The sequence below is a fragment of the Halyomorpha halys genome, unplaced genomic scaffold (assembly GCF_000696795.3).
Source record: "Halyomorpha halys isolate HHAL.00 unplaced genomic scaffold, Hhal_1.1 Scaffold692.1, whole genome shotgun sequence".
Lineage (NCBI taxonomy): Eukaryota > Metazoa > Arthropoda > Insecta > Hemiptera > Pentatomidae > Halyomorpha > Halyomorpha halys.
The window spans coordinates 313,128-328,503 of NW_027113553.1; the positions used below are offsets into that span (position 1 = coordinate 313,128).

General features: G+C 29.7%; 1 protein-coding gene across 1 annotated transcript in view; it reads left to right on the forward strand.

Moving 5' to 3' along the window:
- Nucleotides 1–15,376, forward strand: part of LOC106685446 (uncharacterized) — a 213,943-nt gene that overhangs the window by 107,755 nt on the left and 90,812 nt on the right. The window contains exon 3 of the mRNA XM_024358894.2: nucleotides 12,014–12,056. The gene's annotated coding sequence lies outside the window, so the exon portion shown is untranslated. The remainder of the gene's footprint in view (nucleotides 1–12,013; nucleotides 12,057–15,376) is intronic.

Below are 15,376 nucleotides of genomic sequence, written 5' to 3' on the forward strand. Positions count from 1 at the left end.
AGCGATTATCCTGGCATCCCAAGTAAATCAGCTACTAGAACATAGCATAATGTCTATATTTTTTAAAGCAAATGGTCGTTGCTAATTTACATAGATATATGCAGACACTTTATTTTACTTAATTTTAATTTAATAAAATTTTGTAAGGCGATATTTTGCGAAAAATTGTTTCTTTAGAAGTAGACAACTAAATTGTGGCAAAATAGGGAAGCTTTGATTGACTGTCTTGAAATTATATTTTTTACTGAAAATATTGTCCTATATAAAAGCAATTAAGAAAAATTTGTCTAAAATGATTTTTTTTTTCAAAAAAAAAAAAAGGAGGTTATCTTCCCTTTTGAAAACATCCTGCAAAAACATCAACAGGGTCCAACGAAAATTTTCTTGTAAGAATTAACAAAAAAATAAATAAACAAAGTACAGATATTAAAATTATTTTATTATTTAATTCCAATTTATTTATTTTAATTCATTTCCATGACAGTATTCAATTCTCATTAGGAATATTTATTGATATAAGTCGTTCTTCAATGAGTGTAAAATATAAACGAATTATTAAACACTTGTTCATTCCTGGCGTTCTTCAAATTTTTATTCCATTATTTATGATTTGATTGTTTTGTCATAAATTTCCTGTCATGTATTTGGAGATACAAATTTGTTAGTTAGAGACATAGTTACTGGTTTGTTTGTAATAAGAAAATTTTACTTTGCATTTTCAATGAATATTCATAATATTGTCAATTTTCTTATTTTAAAACCACTGTCAATTTTACTCAATAAACTTAAAAAATAAAATTACTGATTATTCCTTCTGTTGATGCATGTTTTCGTATTTGCTTTATGCAGATGGACCTGGAGGCAACTCATCCTTTATTTGGCTTTTAAACCTACAATTTTCGTTAAGCTTCTGCTTCTATTGACAAAAAGTTGAATAAATAATTTGAGCTTACAATTTGTTCTGTTAGATAAAAAAATAAAATAAATACACCCACCCCTTTTCTTGCTTCATCTGTGTTTACAGAATACTTAAACTTTCTCTTAAGGCAATGGCATATGTATTAAAATTTCTCATTTTCTTTGCTTTGTATTGTAATAAAATTATTGAAACAAACTATACAATATCTTTAAGAAACTTAAGTACTCTGCTTTGACTTTCCTGTTTAGAGAACCGACTTACTCAAATTGATGCGTGAATCATATGAGAACGGATTCTTTCAGAGGATTCAACTCTTTGATTCATTTCCTGATTCACCTGATCATCCCTAATAGGGTATATAAAAATATGGTAATAAGTAACTAGTTTTATAGTTGTATATGTAATCAACCATTAGCGTGTTTTCCCTAAGAAAAAGAACTGGTCTGTTAGCATATAATTAGGAACCTAATTGACTTCGTTGTATCTGCGGATTAAAAAGGATTGTTTTTGAAACAGAAATGTTATAGGAAATTTTGGATATTAATATGGAAAGTAGACTCCCTGTAAACGGCTCTCCAAAGACGCCCCTAGACCATTACCGCAGGGACAAAGGACCTAGAAGGCGAATCTTGGAACCGAGGGGTTTTATAACTAGCAGTTAGCGATGCCCTCGCAGGCGACGGCACAGCTCAGCACATAACGACTCACACAGATTCACATTTAAGACCTTATTTACGACTTCTAAACAAATATTGATTTTTGTTATTGTGAGCTTAAATGTATTACTGACAGTATAGTTCTGCTTTTTTATATCCTTGTTAACTGTTATTTACGGATATTGATTATTTTTGTTCGAGTAACGTACTCATGAATTTTTTTGGCTCGAAATCGATATGAAACTCCACTGATTAATAATTGTTTTTTGCTAGAAAACGTGAACTTTTTTTTTCCTAACGAACAATGGCAAGCTAGAGATAACAGGTTTACATTATTAAAGTTCATATAGAATGACAAGTTTCTATTTCTAAACCCTGAGATAAAAATTACATTGGAATTATATTTTAAATTAAAAAAAATTATAATCCTGTTTATATTTCTTTTAAATATGTTTAAGAAATAGTAAATATTTTTCTTTATATATTAACGCAATTATATGGAAAAAAATAAAATAAAATAAAGATTAAAGCTAATTATTTTCATTGATTCATCAGGCTGATAATGATAGTAATATTCAGTGAAAGTGGAATATTTTTAGCATCTTACTCATTAAAAATTTCATTATAAACTACACAACCGTAGTCGAACCGAGAGAAAATGAATGTTAAGATAAAGCTTTGACGTTTGGGAAGGAGAAATTAGTATACCAGTTTTTTCCCGGGGAAGGTTTCAAACAAATATGACTCCCAGTTATGAAATGGTTATAAATATTTTTCTTCCTACTATACTATCCACCCTAATACATACTCACTCCAAAATCAGACTACTGTCTTTTATATTGTAACTACTAGTCAGTTCATTCCCTAGTAACAGTAAAATAAGTCACTTAATATGTCATGTATAAGTTAATGAAAATATTTTTTATTGTTTAGTTTTACATTTTGAAATTTTATGGTTTTAGGAACATGCCAGTTCCATGCTAGTTCAAGTATACTTAAAAAATAATCTCCAATGAATTTTATAAGATTGCCGCTGTTTTACTCCTCGATTTGGGACAAAAAATAAAATATTAGGCACCTAAAGATGAATTTCGAAATTAATTATTTGTATCAAATGACTATGTATCAGCTTTTAAAATATTTGAAATGTCATAGATGCATTATAATGTATGTTAGTATTTTAGTTATTATCATTCCATATGAATACCGCGTGTAATTACTGGTGGAAATATGTACTTCAGTTTTCTTATTTTAAAAGTCAACAATGTTTTTTCAGATTTAGATATTTAGATTTCTTATGTAAATTGTCATAATCTGAGCAACAATCCACTTTAATAAAATTATGAACAATATAGCTATATGAAAGCTCTTGAGGTCAGCCACTAATGTAATTAAAAATATTACTGTTTCATAAAATCTATTAAAAATAAAGATCAGAAAATTAATATAAGAATAATGTGTTTTATAGATCATGATTTGAGTAATTTATTTCTTACTATTCCTAATTTAATTAATTATCCTCTTTCCTTTATGAAAATTGAAGATCTGTTAAGAAGTCTTTCTGATCAATTCTTTTGGTATAGAATAACTGATATCTATGGTTATTAACACGAATCTGGAATTATGATTTTGTTTTTCATCTCATAGAATTGTCAATCAAGTGGATTAATTTATATTAATATATTATTTATTAAAAATATACTGTTAATTATTATTTGTTTATTGCTGTAACTATTAAAAGTACATGTATTATTATTGTTTACAACTGATCTGCTATAATGGTTAATTATCAAGCAGGCGGAGTTTATTTTGTAAAATTGGATTCCTCTCTTTCCAATCAAACGCAGTGTGGTCCATTGCATTTGAATTCATTGTACTCAATGCAACGTCATCAGCATTGTCTCTTCAAAGGAGGCCGTAGCATTACAATAGGGTAGGTCATTGCTGGCTAAATTGATTAATTTTGGCTTCTATTCTTTTTTGCATAATGTTCGTGACCGAAGTCTAGGAATTGATGTTTTCGTCTATATCTGTTAATCACGTATGGAACAAGTGGATTCACTGGTAGAAACTGTGCATTCACCAAACTATATATTCAATACCATTCAAAATATTAGCATGACCTGTGAATGTGCTATAAAAAAACATAATTTTTATGAAAAGAGTTAGAGAAGGATGCTTTTTCGATACGGACATTATCCGAAGTTCAGAAAATGGAATAGGCAGAGATGTCAAGAAAATAAAAATGTTACTAATTAGTAACTAAAATATTTATTTTGTAAATCAAATGGTATCCTTGTTTGGATGTGAGCCACAACACTCTTTAGTATATCAATAGTCCAACGTTTCGGCCAAATCTGGCATCCTCAAGGACAATCTTCAAATATAGATTATCACTTCACATCAAAAATTTAAAAATGTTTTGCACACTATTCTGTCCAAGTCATTAACTATATGTCAAAATCACCCTATTTTTTCAAAACTTCAAAATATTTAATTTTTGATTAATCAACACTATCACTATAGTTTTAAAAATTAATGAAGTTTTGGAGAAAAAAAATAGGATGATTTTGACATATAATTAATGACCTGGGCAGAATAGCCTGCAAAACATTTTTCAATTTTTGATGTGAGGTGAGAATTTATATTTGAATATTGTCCTTGAGGATGGCCGATTTGGCCGAAACGTTGGACTATTGATATAATGTGTTGAGACTAAATAAGGATACCATTTTATTTATTTATTTAATAAATAGCAGTCTCAAGAAATTGAAAAAAAAATGTATTTAAAATATTTATTTTGTTTTTTAATGGTTTCTTTTATCATGTTACTATAGTTAAAAAAAAATCTTACATGTATAAAACTATTATGTAGTTGTAAATAAAATCGTTGCAATTACGAAATTCTTGTAAAGGGACACTCAATACTAATCATAACTCATAATGTTAAGATACCATGAAAATTTTAGAGTTTGTATGAACATTCAAATATTTATCCTTTAAAATTGATTAATTTGTGATTGATTTATAAATCATCAATAAGTTAGAAATCATCTTAAATAAATATTACTTTTAATAAAGTAAGGAGTGAAATATTGTATCATTTCGTGTATGTTGCTTATAAAAGAATAGCTATTAGTGTTCCTATATTAAGAAGAGAACGAAGATATAGCAGACATATAACTCGTCGGGTAAGAGATTCCTGGAAGAGGGTCACTCGGTCTCACGACTCTGAGAATCATGATTTTGGTTTCCCAATGTCAGGTTTTCCATATTCTGTTAATGGACCTATTTGCTGTAAATATTGCTGCACGTTTTCAACCGGCTTAGAGGGCCCTATAGTCAATACACATTTTTTAAATAATGCAAATATACACATTATTAAAATCAATAATGATATATTGTACGCTTGTGAATTCATGATTGTACTTAAATTAAAGTTGTAGAAGGCTGTTATCATGCACCCATCTTTAGCATATTTTTTCGGGTGGTTTGGCGAAGTAATTCTGAATACCTTTGAACGAAAGTTTAATTTTAGGTTGTAAAATACTCTTGCTTGGCTAAGGCCATGATTTTCCTCTAATGCATAAAGATTTGGAAACTATTAAGAAGAAAGCAAAGGTAGAAGACGAGGAATGACGCGAAAATTAAGATTTTAATTTTTATCTTAAATTTAGTTATGCCAAACCTCAGTTATTTCACCCATATTTTTGATTAATTTCATGAAAACTATGTATAATTACAAGTCAAAATTGAGTCTGCCAAGTATAGTTAGAGCTACTGTTTCAAATTTTTCATTCGGAACTCCATAATCTTAAAACTACACACAATACTAGAAAACTAATAAAACATAATTTAAAGGAGAGAAAATTTGCTCAAATATGAGCTCTAAAAGAGCTATTTAGTTCCTGAGATATACTTTTTTAAAAAGTAACGTTTTATAAAAAATGTACTGAAAAATCAGATGTTAGTGAATTTATTGTGGAGAATCCACATGACACATACAGATATCTTATAGCACTCAAATTAAAGATAGTTTATGACGTTTATCTTTGTAGGAGTAGTATTTTTCTTGATATTTCTTAAAACAAATTGATTTCTAGTTGTTCGGACAACATTTCATATGCAAATATTATAACAACTACTACCCCTAGGAAGATTAACGTTATTAACTACTTCATAATACATTAAACATCTTTACTTCGATCACTGACAGCCATGAGCCTAGTGCATAGACTGGTTCCTGAGACGTTTTTTATAAATTAAACATAGCAAATAATTATATAGCGATATGAAATATAATTACAAGATGATGATTTCTAAGTTGTTCAGTAATCATCAACTTGTAAAATTATTATTCGAATATCTTGATCACTATTACTTCTACAAAGATAAACTACTTATCTACACAAATTTTTTGTGCTACGAGACATAAGTACGTCTCATGGGTTCTATGATTTGTCACAATAAATTTAATAACTATTGATTTTATAGTACATATTTCCTGAAATGTTGCTTTTTAAAAAATATATCTCGGGAATAATCGAAAGCAAACAGCTCTACTAGTGCTCATATTTTAGCAAATGTACTCTACTTTGAATGATATTTTATTTGATTTCCTATTCTTGTATGTGGTTTCAAAGATATGTAGCTCCGATTGAAAATGATTGTTTTTTAAAATTTTGAATCAGCCGACATTTTGTCTTCCCCTAACTATAGTTGGTAGACTTATTAATTTTGACTTTTAGTTATAGATAGTTTTCATTAATTTAATCAAAAATTGGGATGAAATAACTAACTTCTTTTTCCTTTTTGCACTCTGAGCCCTGTTTCATAATGAAATCTAATAGTATTGGTTCATAATAAAAGTATACTAACTACTTAGTATTGGCACTACTACTTTTTTTCCATAATATGGATGACTATTAGTGATTTACAGGATTTTAAAAGTACTAAAGTACAAGTCAGTGTAATTGTCTTAAATTAAATAGACAAGACTAATAGTATTAGTTTGTACTTTATTATGAAACAGGGTCCTGGTGTTATTAAGTTATTACGAAGAAATTAAAACTATTTTATGCGCTCTATTACATTAAAAAGTATGTATAATTTAGTTACCAATACCTACCACTTAACCTGCGACGAAGTAATATTGAGGTATCATTATACATTCATTATTTAGACGATTTGGTTCCATGCTGACGCCGTATTACCTTCTGGAACAAACTTCCAAATGGGTAACCACGAGCAACAGGTCCGGACATATGTGCCGATTAATTTTTGAAAGAAATTCACTTTAAAATTTGAAGCCGAATATAAGAAGGTACATCGAGGTGTATAGGAAGATTCGATTGTTTTTTAATTATTTATTTATTGTTATTTACAACTGAGTTACATAAAAATATATCTATTAAATTTGACGTAAGATCAACATGGAGTGATACAGGCATGTAGAGAAACAGCCCATTGGTAGCACTCTGTTAATATTTCTACACTAGAAGACCTCGAGAACATCTTCTTTTCAGGCGCATCGGCGGATCGTCAGGAATAGAAGAAGAAGCAAGGTTAGAAACTAGAGGGTTTTAGTGCATAGGAAGTTTATAATGGAAGGAATGATATCTGGTTCGGGCTAGATCTTTATGGATGATATTATTTGAGACAAATAAGGAGCATTGAGGACTTAACGAAGGATTTTGGATTGTTAGCATTGGATACGAGAGGAATTCGAATGTTTAGTGGGGCCCCAAAGCTCAATTCCGTATGTCCATGTAGGCCTTATTACTGTCATGTAAATCAGTCTTTTGTGTTGAATTGGAAGTTTAGACCGTTTGTCTAGTAAGTGCTTTAACAGTCGAAATCGACTTTCCTGTCTTTTCAGTCTTTTGTGAGGATTGCAGGTTAGTCGTTTGTCCAGGTGTAGTCCAAGATTTGACAGTTGAATGTTTTCTTTCTATTGAAAGGACTGATAAATAAGAAAAATGATAAAAAAAGGTTTTCAGGTTAAAGTCTGACTGAATAATAGAATTATTTTCTGGTAATAAAAATTATAATATTATTTTAAAAACGCTCTAAAGATCAAATGGTCGCTTTTTGAGAGAATAGCCTATATGATGCTAGTGATCAGTTTTTATCAAGAAAATAAGAGAGCATTGGCAAAATCCATCTTAGTTGATTGAGTATGCTAAACTGTTCCGTTTACGATATTCGTAGTAATTGTAAGTAAATTAGTAGAAATGAAAGAGGTGACTACTTCTAAAGGTGCAATTAGGGTCATGACACCGACTGTCGTAAATAAAGCTGAGGTGAATGCACCGATTGTCTCGCCTCTTTTCGTTTTCTGAGTATTGTGTATTGTGGTGAGGATTATTTCCCTTTCTCTTCTAGGTCACGAAGGAGCTTTCTCGTTCCTCTGTCTCTTCTCTTATTGTTCTGTTACGTTGTGGTAGGTCCCCAGCTGAACCAGTTACCTTACCAATTGTCCTTGACTCATCGATGGTCTACTTTCTGTCAGATTTTTTTATGTTGTATGCTGGGGAAATGATATTTCGTAGTAATTTATTTGATTTTGACTTATTTTTGATAAAATGTTGCTTATGGGTGCTGGAAATTATTATACTAATACCTCCAATCCTCTTAGAACTTGAAGTTTAATATACTGAACATATTTTTGTCTGATAATAGTATGGAATTAAATGAAATGAAATTTAAAAAAATAATTATATTCTGGGACAAATTTCCTCTAAGTATAAATACATGATTCACAATTAAAGAATAATTGTTAGGCAAACGTTTAGAAAGTTTCAGAATGCAGATTAAAATTATATTAAATTAGGTTAATTCCAATTTATAATTGTAATCAATACATGGCTATTTACATTGTACAGAGGGTTTGTTAAGTAGGAAGTTAACGAATAGGTGCTGTTAAAACGGGTGAGGATTAAAGAATGAAGAGAATCCCAGAAGGAGGTTGCACTTATGAAAAGGGATTTGCTGAAGGAGGCGGTTCTATGAGTGGGCATATATATATCAATTGGTTAAGATTTGTTGTATAATGAATGCAAGGGAAGGAATAAAGTAGGCGCTTGGAACCAATAAAAATCATGATAATCATCGTACAGATTTAGTCATCTACATGGTTGGTTTTTAATTTTTTGAAACTAGAAGACATCAAGTTTTTTCTTAACTGTTTTTTTTTTAATCCAAGGTATTCAGATCAAGTCCAGGATGTGCAACAGGATTTTACTGCCTGCCACCATTCCTGACAAGCTTTTAACATCTCATTAAATGTGCTAGCTCCCTTTTGATGGATTGCGAATAAGATTTGAAAAAAAATATATTATGCTTAAAACATGATAAACTTATTTTGAATTTACTCTGCTGGATATTAATGTATATGCTTAGTTAAGAAAGAAGAACTAGAATCAATTTCGAATTACATTCGTATCTTTCATGAGGATAATCGCTTATTTAACGAGATTCCTCTAACACCTCGTTAAAGCGTTCCTCGCTTCCATCATTTCATCCATGAATAAGGTTCTGCCTGGAATGCTTGTAACTTATTAGTAAATAGATAGCTGTTGATCTGCATATTATTGCTTGTGCAAAGCACTCTTGTATTTTTCTATCAAGAAAGATCTAACTACAGATAGAAGTCGAAGGTCGACCAGTAGGTGTGAGTTGGGGATTTGATACCCTGTCATCTGCATGGATTCTTCTGGGCCAATTGTGGTTTATCTTTTTCCTTTTTTCTTTGATCTTCGGTTATTGTGATTTTTTTTCTTTAGGATTGTTGAAGCTTCTTGCCAATGATGGCATTGGTAACGCCCATCATTATTTTCCTTATATATGCACTACATCCAGGGCTTAAGAAAATTTTATTTCAATTTATTGTTATTTTTCCTTCATACACTGATTCCTCTGTTTTTAAGTTAAGTAAAAGTAATAATAGTGTATGTTTTTATTTTTGATGAAGTTCGGGCTTTCTTAAACGTGTTAAAGATATTATCTTAAGAATTGGTTTAGTAATTCTCATATGGATGGACTAGTTTCCTATGATATATTATTAGCTAAAAAAAAATAGATTAATAAAAATTATACTTTGTAAACTAAATATAATGTAATTGACCTTTACTGTATGCTTTTTCAAAACAGTGGCCATTTTTGTTTAGGTTTTTCAGTACTTTTTGCGACTCACACACCCATGCGGTTTTCTAAATTATTTTACTCTTTGTTGTCCGAGGCCCTTGGCCAAAAACATTACATCAAGTTCAGCAGATTTTGGCCTAAAAATCAGATAAATTTTTATGTAACTAAAATATTTTTGTTTATACATAATATATTACCAATTTCGTAAAACGAAAATGAACAAAATTCAATTTTCGCAAGATAATTTAATTAAGAAGAAACAATGTCTCAGCATTAGTCATTTTGTGCGTATATGCATAAAAAACATCGTGGAGTGATTTTTTTTTCTATTTTTGGATGCTAGGTATCTTGAAAAGGAAAAAAGTTTCAAGATTAAAGTAAAAATTTTGTTTTGCTGGTTGATCAGAAAGGCTTACAATCAACAATTATGAAGCAAAGTCAACGAATAAAATATTAAGACATTATTTGATAATATATTCAATATCAGAATTTCCTTTTTTTCTCCCTATGTTTTATTACAGGGATATGCCATTGTTATAAAAAAATTCAACTTTTTGAAGGGAGTAATAATCAAAGTTTACTGTAGAAAGCATCGAGTTTGAGAAAAAAAATCGTTATTTTACATTGCAAAATATCCCCCACCACTTTTGTTTTAGACGATTGTGTGAAAAATAAAAGCAAAATCTTACAATTCAAAGTACCTAATTTATTTTTCCGAATTCAGTAATTCATTTATTCACCAAAAGCACTTTTTTGTTATCTTTGCTAATATTGCACTTATGAATTCTGTCTTATGATCGATCATATAAAGTTTATACAAAAGTGCAGTAAGAAAATATGATGTTGACTAGCCTTAATGATGTCTCGGGGAAATTCAAAGTGCATACGGAAGAAGTGTACCACGACTGAATAGAGATCTTCTCCCTGCTTTGGAGTATTGACACCTGCAGTAATTAGCTATTGTAATTAGAACCATTGTTTGTTGCTCTACTGCGCTGTTTTCAGTCTCAATTTGTGCTACTTTATTGCTTTTGTCTAAGATGCATGACAGACTGATACATTTTAAAGTATTTTCTTTTCTTACTTTTTTCTCTTGTGGTTTATCCAAAGTTGTAGGAATATTTGTAGCAGATTAACCTAGTACCAGAAGTAGTCGGGAAAGCAGTGGTAACGTGGTAAGGCACGATGTAAGGCCTCGGGTTCGAATCCGACTGGACGGAAAATTGTTTTCTGTTACACTGTAGACGTGAGTCAACCATGTGGGTTCTAGAGTCCTCCTGGGGGTCCACCCAGCCTCATACATTGGGTACCCTTAATTGACTAAAAATCTGGCGGTCGAGCATGATTCTGACTAAATCACCACCTTGCACAACCGTTGGTCTAGTAACAGTACTTTCTGACCCTTCAGGAATTGTAGCGGTACAGATTTATATATAAGTTTTTTTTTTAACCAGATTTAGTAAATGCTTTTGGACCCGTGTTTCTAGAGGCTCTACGGTAGCAGTAGATAACGTATCGCCCAAGTAATTTTGGAATTACTTTACCCAACGTTAACGGAGTTGGGTTTTGCTTCAAAAATTGTTTTCTCAACAGTATAAAAAATACTTTGAAAATATGTATGTAAGTATGCATTTTTTTTTTTTTATTTTAATACAAAGAGATTTTTTTTTTAATAATTATTTTTAGGCATTAATCACTTCGGTTTCATTATTGCCTTAATTTCCGAATTGAAATGTATGACTAAAAACTGTACTGTTACTAAAAAAAAACTGTAACTGAACAGAGATTCTTTCGACAGTATGTAAAAAGTTTGTTAAGCAATATGATGAACGAGATCGTTTTAGTGACATCATATGGAATGTTATTTACTCAAAGAAATTGATTTTTCTAGCATTATTATATTTAAATTAGCTCGCATTTAGTCAAGAAAAGCCAATCCACCGACCATATCTAACCAACAAAATCTAGCCCCTCCATAAAACTCCTTGCTTTGTATGTTATTAATTATACCAAAATAATCTCAATAGGAATATAGTTTTTCAGAAATCAAGCTTAGTGAGTAATATCATTTTATAAACCAGAATTAAAATAATTTCTGAAAATAAATATTTAGTATGTGATTTTTGTGGAGACAAGGATATATATTGTATTCGAGACTCTAAAAAATCAGTTAAAGAAACTGCATTTGCAGTTAAAGAAACTGCAAACTCTATTTTCAAGAAGTTCATTGATGCCTTAACAAATAATAAATTTCTCTAAAAATAAACCAATTAAAGAATCATTTTTGTTTCAGGTGACTTCAATTTAATCTTCATTTCGAGGATACAGAGTGGTTGGTGAGTATTTCTTAAATCAATTAATGTTGTAATGAAATAGTATTTTCGTTTGTTCATAGGATTTCGTAAGGATGTGTTATTTTATACTAAGGAATAACAACAACTTATCTATTTATCGTTAGGAACAATCTATCATTAGCTCACCCTTTATTACTCACAATCCTATCAGGAACTTCTAAGAAGTTTATTCAATAAAATACTGAAATGCTGGAAAATGAAATTTTTAGATTTTTATTTAAATTAAATCTATAACGTTATATAAGCACCTATAGTGCTCAAAAATGTTACCGCTAGTTCAAGCCGATATTTAAATGAGATGAAAGCGAGCTTGTATCTATTTTTCCTTTCCTTCTTGATTTATCCATCCATCGGAGTGGAAGGTTGCTGACACTAGTGTTAGGAATAATACAAAAACAATTTGTTAAAAAAAAAAATAAATAATCCCAGTTACTTTTAAATATATTTACATTTTTCAAAATTCTAATCCGCCATTTCCTTTTTTCAAAATGTTAATATTAGATAATAAAAATAATTTAACTATAACGAAACAACTAGTTGATTTCATAATGAGTAATAGAAGTACTGCTTTGCAGATTTACATGTTCTGCAATTATACTGCAATTGATACAATTTCATTTATCATTTTCAAATTGGAATTGCTTCACCTGATGAACTGAACTCGAATTGATAGTATTATATGAACATTTTTAAAATGCACCATCAGAGGCCGCCTTCGACTGAAGAGGAACAATTCTTCTTATTGGTCCCCTCTGATTGGTCAGTTAGAGGCGTCATTAGGCGGTATTGGACGGCCCAATTCATCAAACTAATGAGCGCGGACCTAGTAGTTTGTCAATCACTCCCCCCTCTCCCAACAACCTGATATATTATTTCTATAGTTATTTTTTAGCCGCCCTGAGACATTTTTTTTAGCCTCTAGTAGCCTTTCATGCATTTTTGCGGTGTCTTTAGTTCAATTATGTTTATTTGTGGATGGGAGGCGTGGAACGAATCCTTGTAAGGAGCTGATGGCACAAGCCCGCGCCACTGTTTACTAGATAAAAAAAAACTTAAGAATAACTGCATTGACGAGCCTTTAGCTAGGAAATGGCTAGATTAGAAAACCAGGGATTCCGTTTGGACCTAGAGACAGGTTTATTTAACAGTTTTTTTTTTTAACTGTTCCTTTCGGCTGTTTCTAACTACTGTTTATGTTTGCGTGTGTAATATACACATATAATTTAAATGTTTCGTTCTTTTTAAGTATGAAATAAGTTGAAACTTAATTAATGAAGTTGAAAAGTAAAGATGACTCCAGGATAACATTTTTTTTGTTATTTTGTATAACTGTTAATTTGACCTATTAAATTACCAATCAATTATTATTTTTTTAAAGCTTTTACACGGAACTATTAAATTGGCGGGATAGACTGAATTGAATATATTTAGTTAACTATAAAATTAATAAAAATAGAAGATTTTTTTCTTCTCAAACTGCTTAGTTAAAAACTATGTAATTAAATTATGTGAAACCATCAACAATCAAAGTTCATAGTTTTTAAAATAATTCGTTTGAATTAAAATAAATTCCTACAAATATAAAATTAAAAAGAAATCAATATGAGGACAAAAATAAACTAACGATAAAATGGTTTGTTATTTCTCAACTATGTATTCATACATGACATGAACTATTTTGCCTATATTTAGTTTAAATACAGTGGTTAGTTACTTTTGGTTTTAAAGTTCAGCTATACCAATCAATGGTTACAAAATATCGTTCTGTCGTTATCGTTTTTATTGAGGTCTTCTATTTCTAACTACGTCAAATGATCTATCGTTTCCATAAATTATGTGATCTCTTTAATTATAGATTTAGTCATATCTAATGGAATGTGGAAAACTTGGCGGTGGTGAGGGGAGGGGATGAAAGATTAAATAAAAAACTTACTGTAAATTTTATCTTCTATCATTCTACATCATTTGTTCTTATAAACCATCGTTTAATTTATTATTGATAATTAATCATCGATTTACTAAATTATTATATATAGCGCTATGAAATCCCTTCGGTCGCTCATTAAGGAGCCAGTTATAAACGCTTCTTGATTGCTGGCCGTATCTAGCAATTAATGGCAGAAATTCCTAGCATTCTTTCGTAATAGGGTAAGGAACTATCAATTTAAAATCCAATTCAATGATCATTTTTAAATTTTATTAACTTTTTTCAATAATTGAATTTTGATATAATTATACCCTAAATTTTAATTAAAATTAATTCAAAGAATACTTTTTTTATAATTTAATAGATAATTTAGATTAGACGTGAGATAGAACTAAGTTGATGTTTATTATAATACAATAAGATATCTTTAGATTTTTATCAGAAATGTTAAAGAAAGATATTTATCAGACGATTGGTTTCAGATATATTTTAAAAAGCTTACACAGATTTTGTTGACGAAAAGTTAAAAAAAGACGATAAACGATAGCACTCAGTTCCGACATTTTTTTTTCACTTATATCAAAGATGGTTAAAAAAGATGCATAGGGTATCTTTAAGATATTTTACAGACATCTGCGAGATAACTATTAGACAATTTGATGAGCGGAGTACGAAATGCCTGTTTCTGCTTGGGTATGACACAAATGAAACAAAAAAAAAAACTTTTAAGATATTATTTTTATAATAATAGTGTTAATAAGAATCAGTTATTAAATAATGTATTTGTAAAACATGTAACATTAAATGATGTTTATTAAGAACGACTATCAACGTAGTTTTAGTAAGTTTTAATCGATACAATATTCTGCTCTATCCCCAAAGTTAATGAACTCTTCTATACCCAGAATATATAAATCTGTTTTATTTTATTAATTCGTATCTTGTTTTTTTATAATCTTCTGGAACTGGAACTAGTCCACTCTGTATTTTTCTAGTGACGATTTTTTTAATACGTCCTTTTAAATATAACTATTTAGACCTAATATTCTTATATGAAGAATTGATAACAGTTCCTAACAAATATACATGATTTAACAATGTGATTTTTAGAACATTTTAAATTGTATACATATTTTTCTACAATACATTTATATTATTTTACCGTTAAATATCGCAACTAATTTAGCTTTGTTTATTGTTTGAGGATAATTTTTTATTTTAAATATATATAAAAATCCTTTCTAATAATTAGCAAATAAACTATAACTAACTATGCATACTTACTTTGGATTTTTTGGGAAACATCCTAAATTCCAAATATCTAACTTAATTGCAGGGACCATAGAGATTCCCACAATATAAAAAACTGCAACGG